The 8783-nt window shown below is 43.9% G+C and overlaps 2 pseudogenes; one reads left to right on the top strand and one right to left on the bottom strand.

Annotated features, from left to right (window-relative positions):
- Positions 1-658: 658 nt before the first annotated feature.
- LOC147458192 (uncharacterized) lies at positions 659-1892 on the top strand (annotated as a pseudogene).
- Positions 1893-6158: 4266 nt separating this feature from the next.
- Positions 6159-6755, bottom strand: LOC147458193 (secreted RxLR effector protein 161 pseudogene; annotated as a pseudogene).
- Positions 6756-8783: the final 2028 nt, after the last annotated feature.

The following is an 8783-nucleotide window of genomic DNA, read 5'->3' on the forward strand; positions in this document are numbered from 1 at the left end:
TGGTTCATTGCCACTACACACAGGTAACATATCTTAGCTTTGACTCAATGTCATGCTTCTACAATAAACACTTCTTTGTAAGCAGTGAAGCTGTTTATTTTCTGCCTGCAATTAAACATGTTTAGTTAGTGTATCGTTGTGCTCCTTCAATGGATTGAGTGTGGTTTTGAACATTGTTTATTTTCTGCATGCAATTAAACATGTTTAGTTAGTGTAATGTTGTGCTTCTACAATGGTTTGGAACATTATATTGATACTGTGCAAATCAGGTGTGTTAGTTGACTACTTGATTTCGGTTCAATGCCATTATTTGGTACCAATTGGAGGTAGAATAACTGTACAACAAGCATAAATTGCATGCCAAAGGCATACCCAGCCATTTTCTATCATTTACACTCTCCTATTCTTGATTTCGTAATTGCTTGTCCTTCCCCCCCTCTCTCTCTCTCTCTCTCTCTCTCTCTCTCTCTCACACACACACACACACACACACACACACACACACACACACACAGCCTGTGGAGAATTATGTTTTCTATCATGATTTTTTTGGGTATTATGTGTAGGTTTTTCATGATGGAGAATTGGAGTTTGGATCTTAACCTTGAGTGGGATGATGACATTGTTCCATCCACAGTTTTCGGAGCAATCCCCAAGCATGGCAGCGTATTCTTTGGAAGCTATTGCAACCCCTTCTAGCCCTTGCACTCCTCAAAACTGTGTACAGGTGCCTCAAGTTGCATCGTTTTCACAACCATGCGCTATGCGGTCTCCACTATCTCCTATCAATAATAACCAGCTATGTCCACCTATTCCATCAAAGAAAGTTGCAAAGGCTTCCAAGGCTAAGAAAGGTTCCGTTCGCTCTTCCATTGCGAAGCCTTCAAGTGCTCCAAGTGTGATCGGCTTATCTATTCCTCAACATGCTCAACCAAGCTCCGCTGCCATTTCGAGTAAGATGCCAACACCTTCAATTGTTGATGCTGCAATGAAATCAGTAGCAACTCCATCACGTGATGAGAAGTTGATACCATCAAAGCTCTTCTTTCGAAGTGGGCATTGGAACCTCAAAGAAACGGTTACGTTGTTGGATGCAAGAGCAAAGCTTTTACAAGAAATGAAAGAGGGTAATCTTGGAGCTGTTTTGAAGACACAGGATGAGCGATGGGAGTACATATCCAAATATTGTGTGCAACATGGGGCAATCCGTTCTCCCGATCAATGCCTCTTTCTCTGGGATCGAATTTTAGCAGCATTCAAGAAGATTCATGACTATGAACGACGCATTCCTTCAGGAAAAGATAGCTATTGGGCCATGAGTTCAAGTCAAAGAGAAGAGATGAAGCTCCCTCGAAGCTTTGGGCAAGATGTATATTCAGCCATGCTTGATCGTGTTGGGTCCGAGAGGTCGATCAATCCCGCAAATCTTATCTATGATACTTCAAATGATACATTGGGTGAGACTTATTTTTAATTGTATCTTCTTGTGTGTTTTATAGGTTGTAATGGCTGTAATGGATATTTTGTGATGTTTAGGAGATGCATCTTCTCCGCCGGACAAGGCTCCAAAGGAAGACAAGGATGATGAGACCTTAGTTGAGGAGTCGTCGTCATCTGGCAAAAAGCACAAGAGAGGGGATAGAGCGTCCATCTTGAAGAAGGAACTCGAGGGAACAACCAAACAACTCCTTTCTTTCATGGAGCGCATTGATTCACGAAGAGCAAAGCATGACGACGATCTTGTTGAGTTGACAAGGGCTGAATTTGAAGAAGGTGTGGCTCTCAATCGAAAGCGTCTTGCATTAGAGGAGGAGTCCAATTCCGCATTGAAGCAAATTGCAGAGGCATTCAAGTGTTTTGCAATGCATGCCTCTTCTAGCATGGGAAATTAGTAGCCTGATCTATCACCTTGCATAAATTTATGCTCTATGTACTTTTGTCATGTGGCCCATGCGCTTTAAAATTCACTATGTGTCCTGGTTATCCTTCGCAGCCTATAGTTTCATATGAATTTTTTGAGACAATCGTCTGTTTTGAAAGCCTAGCCAGACCCTTTTTGAAGCGGCATGTAACATCCCAGCTGTTGATTTTCATATTACGGCATGTAGCATCCCAGCTGTTGATTTTCATATGTAATATGAGCATATTTTGATATATAATGGAACCATCTAGTTTTGTTTATGTTGTACACATTTACATAGTTTGATATACAACAATAAAGCTAGATTTCCCTTTTTTCACGAGCTGCTTTGCATAATGCAAACACACAAGCCTGTCATCCAACTCCCAAACATGTGAATTGCTTAGAAATTACACTGGAATTGCAAGGCAATGAGCAACGCCGCTCAAATGTCGCCAGGCAATGTTGAACAATTTGTGCCGAATAACAAGGCAATGAACAACACCGCTCAAATGTCGCCAAGCAATGTTGAACAATTTGTGCCGAATAACAGGGCAATGAACAACGCTGCTCAAATGTTGCCAGGCAATGTTAAATCCAACAAATTTGATTGTCTCAGAAGCATACAAAGACATCTTACACCAGTTAGAGTGCGACACTCGAAATCTGATTGAAAAAACGTTGAATAGCAAATGGATTACATCACTCTGATAATTAGAAGCAATGAACAACGCCGCTCAAACGTCACCAAGCAATGTTAAATACAACAAGTCTGATTGTCTCACTCACATAGAAGCATACAAAGATGGCTTACACCAGTCAGAGTGAGCACTCCAAATCTGATTGAAAAACGTTGAATAGCAAATGGATTGCATCACTCTGATAATTAAAAGCGAACAAATTCAACAACGCTAGTCAAATTTGGACACAAAATATTTGCAAAAAAAAAAACAATGAACAACAAATTTGCATCTCATAAATCTGATTGTATAACTCGGATAAATAGAAACATACAAATCCCGACAACATCTATGGTTCACCTACTCTCAAGTTGGAGCAAAGCTTCACCATGTCTACAAAGGTGGTATCAACCGTCAACAAATCAAAAAGCTGGAGCATAGCTTCACCATGTCTACAAAGACATACATCATCTACAATTGATCAACCTTCAACAAATCAAAAATTGTATGCAAAGTTGGCTACATGCTGAGATACATCAAGAAGGATGTAAAAATTTAGCTAAAGAGTCCCTTATGGCTAAAGCATCTTCTGTCGGTATGTCCATGGGACTTGTGCTTGTTGTTTAGATATCTATTGATGGGACATCCACCGCAATGTCATGTGCTTCCTCTGAACCAGGCATAGCATCCTCTTGTGTTGTACCACTTTCTAAAAACATGTTTTGGAGCATGTAACAAACAACAATCGCTTGAGCCAAATTTCGGGGACATGGCTTCATCACCTTGCCCAACAAGTATCTCCACCTCGTCTTAAGAAGCCCAAATGCACGCTCTACCACAATTCTTGTGGCTGATAGCTTGTAATTGAAAAGCTTCTCGGTAGCAATGGTGGGATCCGTGTAAGGTCGCATCAACCACGGGAGCAGAGGATAGCCCCCATCCGCCAAAATAAACTCTCATATAGAAAAAGATCCATGTACATATTGAACACCATTCAAAATAAGTCCTTGCTCGACACATGAATAAAAAGCGGAGTTCTTCAACAACCTGGTGTCATTGACCGACCCTAGCAATCCAGCAAATACATCCAAAAAGCGCATGTTACTGTCTACCACTGCTTGAACCAACATAGAGTAGTCCTTATTCCGATCATACCAATCCAAACCTAACTCACCATGTGGTCTCTCCATTACAATATGAGTGGCATCCATTGCCCCACACACATTTGGCAAGCCTTGAATGTTGAAAAAGCCAGCCTTGATTTTCTCAATGTCGCTAGAGCTTCTAGGCCACGATATATGTTGTCGACGATGCACCAACATTGCCTTCACAAATCGATGAAAGGAATCCACAACAGTGGACTTCCCAACCCCAAAAAGCTCATTGATAGCGATCATGCTTGCACCGGTTGCTAAGCAGAACACTGCCATTGCTACTTGCTTTTCAACTGGAAGAACCCTTCCCTTAATGCTGGCAAGTGATAAAGGTATGTCACCTTGTTGCAATTGGTTTCTTAGAAGCTCTACTATGCTGTGAAAGAGGCACAAAGGCAACCTAAACATGCTATTGAACCGTTTGTCACCCCCACGAACAAAGCCAACATAGTAGTTCCACCATTGGAGTGTTCTAGGATTCACATACCATTCTGAAATTACCCTGCGTGCTGTAAAGGCCTCCTTTGAGAAGTACTCAACAAAAGCATGGATCACTGGTATGAGATAATCATACGAAGCCCTGCAATGGCAAGCCTGCATTTCTCTTCTTTGTCGCAATATCTGTGTTTGGAGACCATAATCTGATGTGTCTTGACGATGCAAAATCAATTGGATAAGAATGTGAATTGACCCACACATAAGAGAGAGTGGTATAACATTTGGTAGAACCATACTGATGTAATGTGCCCAACTCAACCTCCGAACTGTAAACCTGAAGATCGCATTGCAAAGGAGACACCAATGACTAATCTTAGATAGGCGACCAATTACCCACAAACTCCCACCTCGCAAATGAACTAGTGACACAATCAGATAAATGGTAGCACACAAAACATACCTGCCAATAAAGTTAGAACCGACATCAGGTGGAGGCGAGGCCTCTTTCTCCAGTAGAGCTGCGGGGAGAGCTAAACCGCATGCAATCAAAACAGTTCACAGCGAGACACACATGGAGATGAGGCGACGTTCGCTGGAGGGAGAGAGCAGAACAACAGGTCGCCACATTATGCAGGTTTCAGATGAGACGACGTTCGAACAACAAGTTTGAAAATTGGGCATTTCTCAGGCGACCTTAATTTTTTTAAAGCAGACATGGGCAGTGTGGGCAGTGTCCAGCTTTCTGGGTGGGCAGAAAAGCGGCCCATGCGACCTAGCCCTAAGGCCTTACCAAGTTATCCTTCGGGGCATGCCAAAAAATCACACCTGATCTTTATAAGCGAATCGAGCACCAACATCAACATCAACATAATAAATAATGTAAAGAAAGAAAACCAAGCGTGAACGCTGCACGCTCACGACCTGGATTATTAAAGGTCCGAGGCAAGTTCATTGATGAGGGCGATGGCGCAGCGAGATAGCAGAAGAGACTTGCAAGGCCCCAAACTAGTGCACAAGGCAGATACTTCAGAGATGGGCGCGTACGAGAGGTTCGACAAGGAAGGCTTGGTGAGAGCCCATGAGCAGCATCGTGTGAGTTTGGTGGGTATGGCTGATACTGATATGCTGAACCAGCATGGTGCTCTTAGTTACGTCGGCGTTGGAGATGATGATCTCCGCAGCTTGAAGCCCATCCTCTTCATCCGTCTTCAGCTGGGGCGCCACCATTCGGGCCGGGTTTTGCACGGATGACTTTGCGTGCATCCCGTAAAACTTGTTGCAGTGCACACCATCATCGAAGACGAGGCAGGGTGTGCGGCAAAGCTCTCTATCTACAATGTGTTACCCAGCACCGCATCCGTGCAAGAAGCCTGCAACGTGTTTTGCAAGGGCATGATAGTTGCTATCAAGGAGCCCTACCTGAAGCGCGCCAAGGATGGCTGCCTTACTCTGAACTTGAGTGATATATATAAGATAGAGTGAGAGAGGAGAGAAGGAGAGAGTAGACAGAGAGGTGGAGGTAGAGAAGAGAGAGAGGTGTGAGAGAGAAGGGAAGGGGGATCTGTCACCAAGTAGAGGGGGAAATTCGAATTCAAATTGCATACAACAACTGCTTGGGAACAATACAAGGGGAGTTCCTTTTATAGGCTTGGATAAGCAATCTAGCCGTTGTAGGGATAAGGTATCTGTGGTGAGGTTTGAACTCCAGCTTAGGTGTAAAGTGCATTGCACTTTCCACATCCCCCCTCAAACCGAAATCATAATAGAAATCATAGAGCATTTGTGAGGAGATCCCCCCTCAAATGCGAATACAAAATAAAAACATGCTGAAATACAATGAGTGTTGTTGAAGATGAAGCTAGGGAGCTTCCAAACCGGCTCTTGCTGAGCAAAGAATGTGTTTTTTAGGAGGAACTGCCTTGGTAAGGAAATCGGCAACATTCTCTGTGGTAGAGATGTATTTGAGGTGGATGAAGTTGTCTTCTACTAGCTCCTTGATGAATTGAAGTGATACGCGAGCTTGATGTGCTTTGTGCGTTCGGTAAGCTGAGGACTCTTCGCCATTGTAATTGCTGACTGATTGTCACAATGTAGAATGATTGGCGGAGTGGCACATGAAATCGGAAATTCTTCTAGGCGTTGGTGAATCCACAATGCTTCACGAGCAGCAAGGGATGCTGCTATATACTCTGCCTCGGCATATGATAGAGAAAGTGAAGTCTGGCGCTTGCTTCGCCAAGAAATAGCACCTCCTGCAAGAAGAAATACATGCCCAGAGATTCTATGCATATTCGGGTCTTGGCCGGCCCAGTCGGCATCAACAAAACCTTTGATTTGCAGTGGTGATGAGTGGTGCTGACTATAATATGTGAGAGAATGATGGCGAGTGTGGTGTAAGTAGCGCAGTGATCTCTTGGCAGCGAGACCATGGCATTTGTGAGGTGCCTTCATATGGCAAGATAATACATGACCTGTAAAGCTAATGTTAAGTCTTGTGCATGATATGAGATACCTTTGCTGGCCGATTAAGCGAGCGTAGGGAAAGCTTGACATAGAATAAGCATCATCATCAGATGGTGGCATAGAAGTGAATAATTTATGCTTGACAAGTAGTGGTGTATAGAGTTGTGCACTAGAAGAGAGAAGACCATACTCACCCAATATGTCTATATTTCCGCTGAGAAAGCTTGATGAATCTGCCATTTGGATCCCTGTTGACCTCTATGCCCAAGAAGTAGGTCATAGGGCCGTTGTCATGGACTGGAAATTCCTCCTTGAACATTTCCACAACATGTGAGACATATGTCTCATCAGTAGCAATGATAGGAATATCATCTACATAGACACCAATGATTGCCCATCCATGAAAGAGAGTATGATAGAATAAGTTTGGGTCAGAAGTGCATTGAACCCATCCCCATTTGTTAAGAAAAGCATGCAAGCGCTTGAACCATTGTCGTGCAAACTGCTTGAGACCGTATATAGGCTTATGTAGCTTGCATACATAGATAGTAGGATCATCACAATAGAAGTAGGGCAGTTGAGACATATAAATGACTTCATCTAGCCATCCATGTAAAAATGCAGTGCGAATGTCAATGTGGTGAAGAGGAATGTCAAAGAAAGCGGCTAATGCAACAAGTATGCGAAATGAGGTGATACCCATGACAGGAGAGTAAGTATCAGTGAAATCTGTACCATGTTGTTGCGTATAGCCCTTCGCGACAAGCCTTGCTTTGTAGCGTTCGACAGAACTGTTGGGGTGATGCTTCTTCTTGAGAATCCATCGACAACCGATGACATTGGCGTCGTCGGGCCTAGGCATGATAGTCCAAGTTTGAGCTTCTTCATGTGCTTGAAGCTCTTCCTTCATGGCTTCAATCCATTGATCACCTTCGGGAGAGGCAATGGCGTCTTCGACTGAAAGTGTATTCTCTTCGAGCGGGTCGGGGATGTTGATGGAGAGGTCTTCTTCTTCTTGAAGCAAGAATGAGGCGAATGATGTTGCTTCATAGATGGCTTCCAGAGAGTGGTGTCGAGGGCGAAGGGGAGGTGAGATCCCTTCATCATCCATTGGGGCTGATCCGAAGAGTCGATTAGAGTGTTGATTAGATGCCTTGAGAGCTGAGGATGAAGAGGAAATGGTGATGGGATTGATGGTGTTTCTATGAGTAGTAGAAGTAGGCGGGGTGGAGAAGGGGGATGATACGACAATAGGTGTGTGTGTGCCATGCTTAGAGGCGAGGAAGGAGAAGCTGAGGGGCAGAATTGAGAGCTGTTTGGGGACGTTTTTGATTGATGTAAGGGGCTGATGTTGCTTGGAGCAAGAGATGGTGCTATGGAGCTTGAGAGTTGGAGCTTATGAGGAGAGGAATAGCTTGAGACTGAGGGCTGAAATGGTGTGTGTGTGTGGCCTTCTTGGAGTGTGCTTGAGAGAGGGAAAGAATGTGTGTGTATGCCAAGAATAGGCGCATGTTGATGAGGAGCAGGTAGCGCTACAGGTTGGGGTATGGGATGGCGTTGGTTTATTATGCGCAATCTGTGAGAATTGGCAGCTTGCAAGTTTAAGCTTGAGGGCTTATTGGATTGAATTAATGTGTGCAAGGGTGTATTCACACCATGGTTCATTGATTTGGTAAGCGTAGTAACCGTAGGGTACTTGCCGGGTATTGTATATGGGGTAGGTAAAAGGGGCTCAATGGTTGATGAGGCGGAGCATCTCCAGGATGATCAAATAGAAGAAATTCACAGAATATTACTGACCTTGAGAACAAAAACTTTTTTGTTTTCGAGTCATAAAGTCGATAGGCCTTAACGCCATGAGTGTCGCCGTATCCGCAGAAGATAGTGTGGATGCTTTTAGGAGAAAATTTGGGTTGAGGACTGGTGAGCAGAGGATATGCCGGGGAACCAAAGATCTTGAGATGGGTTATGTTGGGCGGGTGGTTGAACCATAGCTGGTAAGCAGTTTTGTGTGGATTAAGTGATGAGAGGACTCGATTATGAATGTAGGTTGCGGTAGCTATGGCTTCTTCCCAGAAAGAAAAAGGAAGTCGAGCGAGGGCTAGCATTGAGCGGGCAGCTTCGACTAAAGTGCGATTCTTGCGCTCG

Source organism: Adiantum capillus-veneris, chromosome 5 (assembly GCF_014529385.1).
Source record: "Adiantum capillus-veneris isolate H3 chromosome 5, ASM1452938v2, whole genome shotgun sequence".
NCBI lineage: Eukaryota > Viridiplantae > Streptophyta > Polypodiopsida > Polypodiales > Pteridaceae > Adiantum > Adiantum capillus-veneris.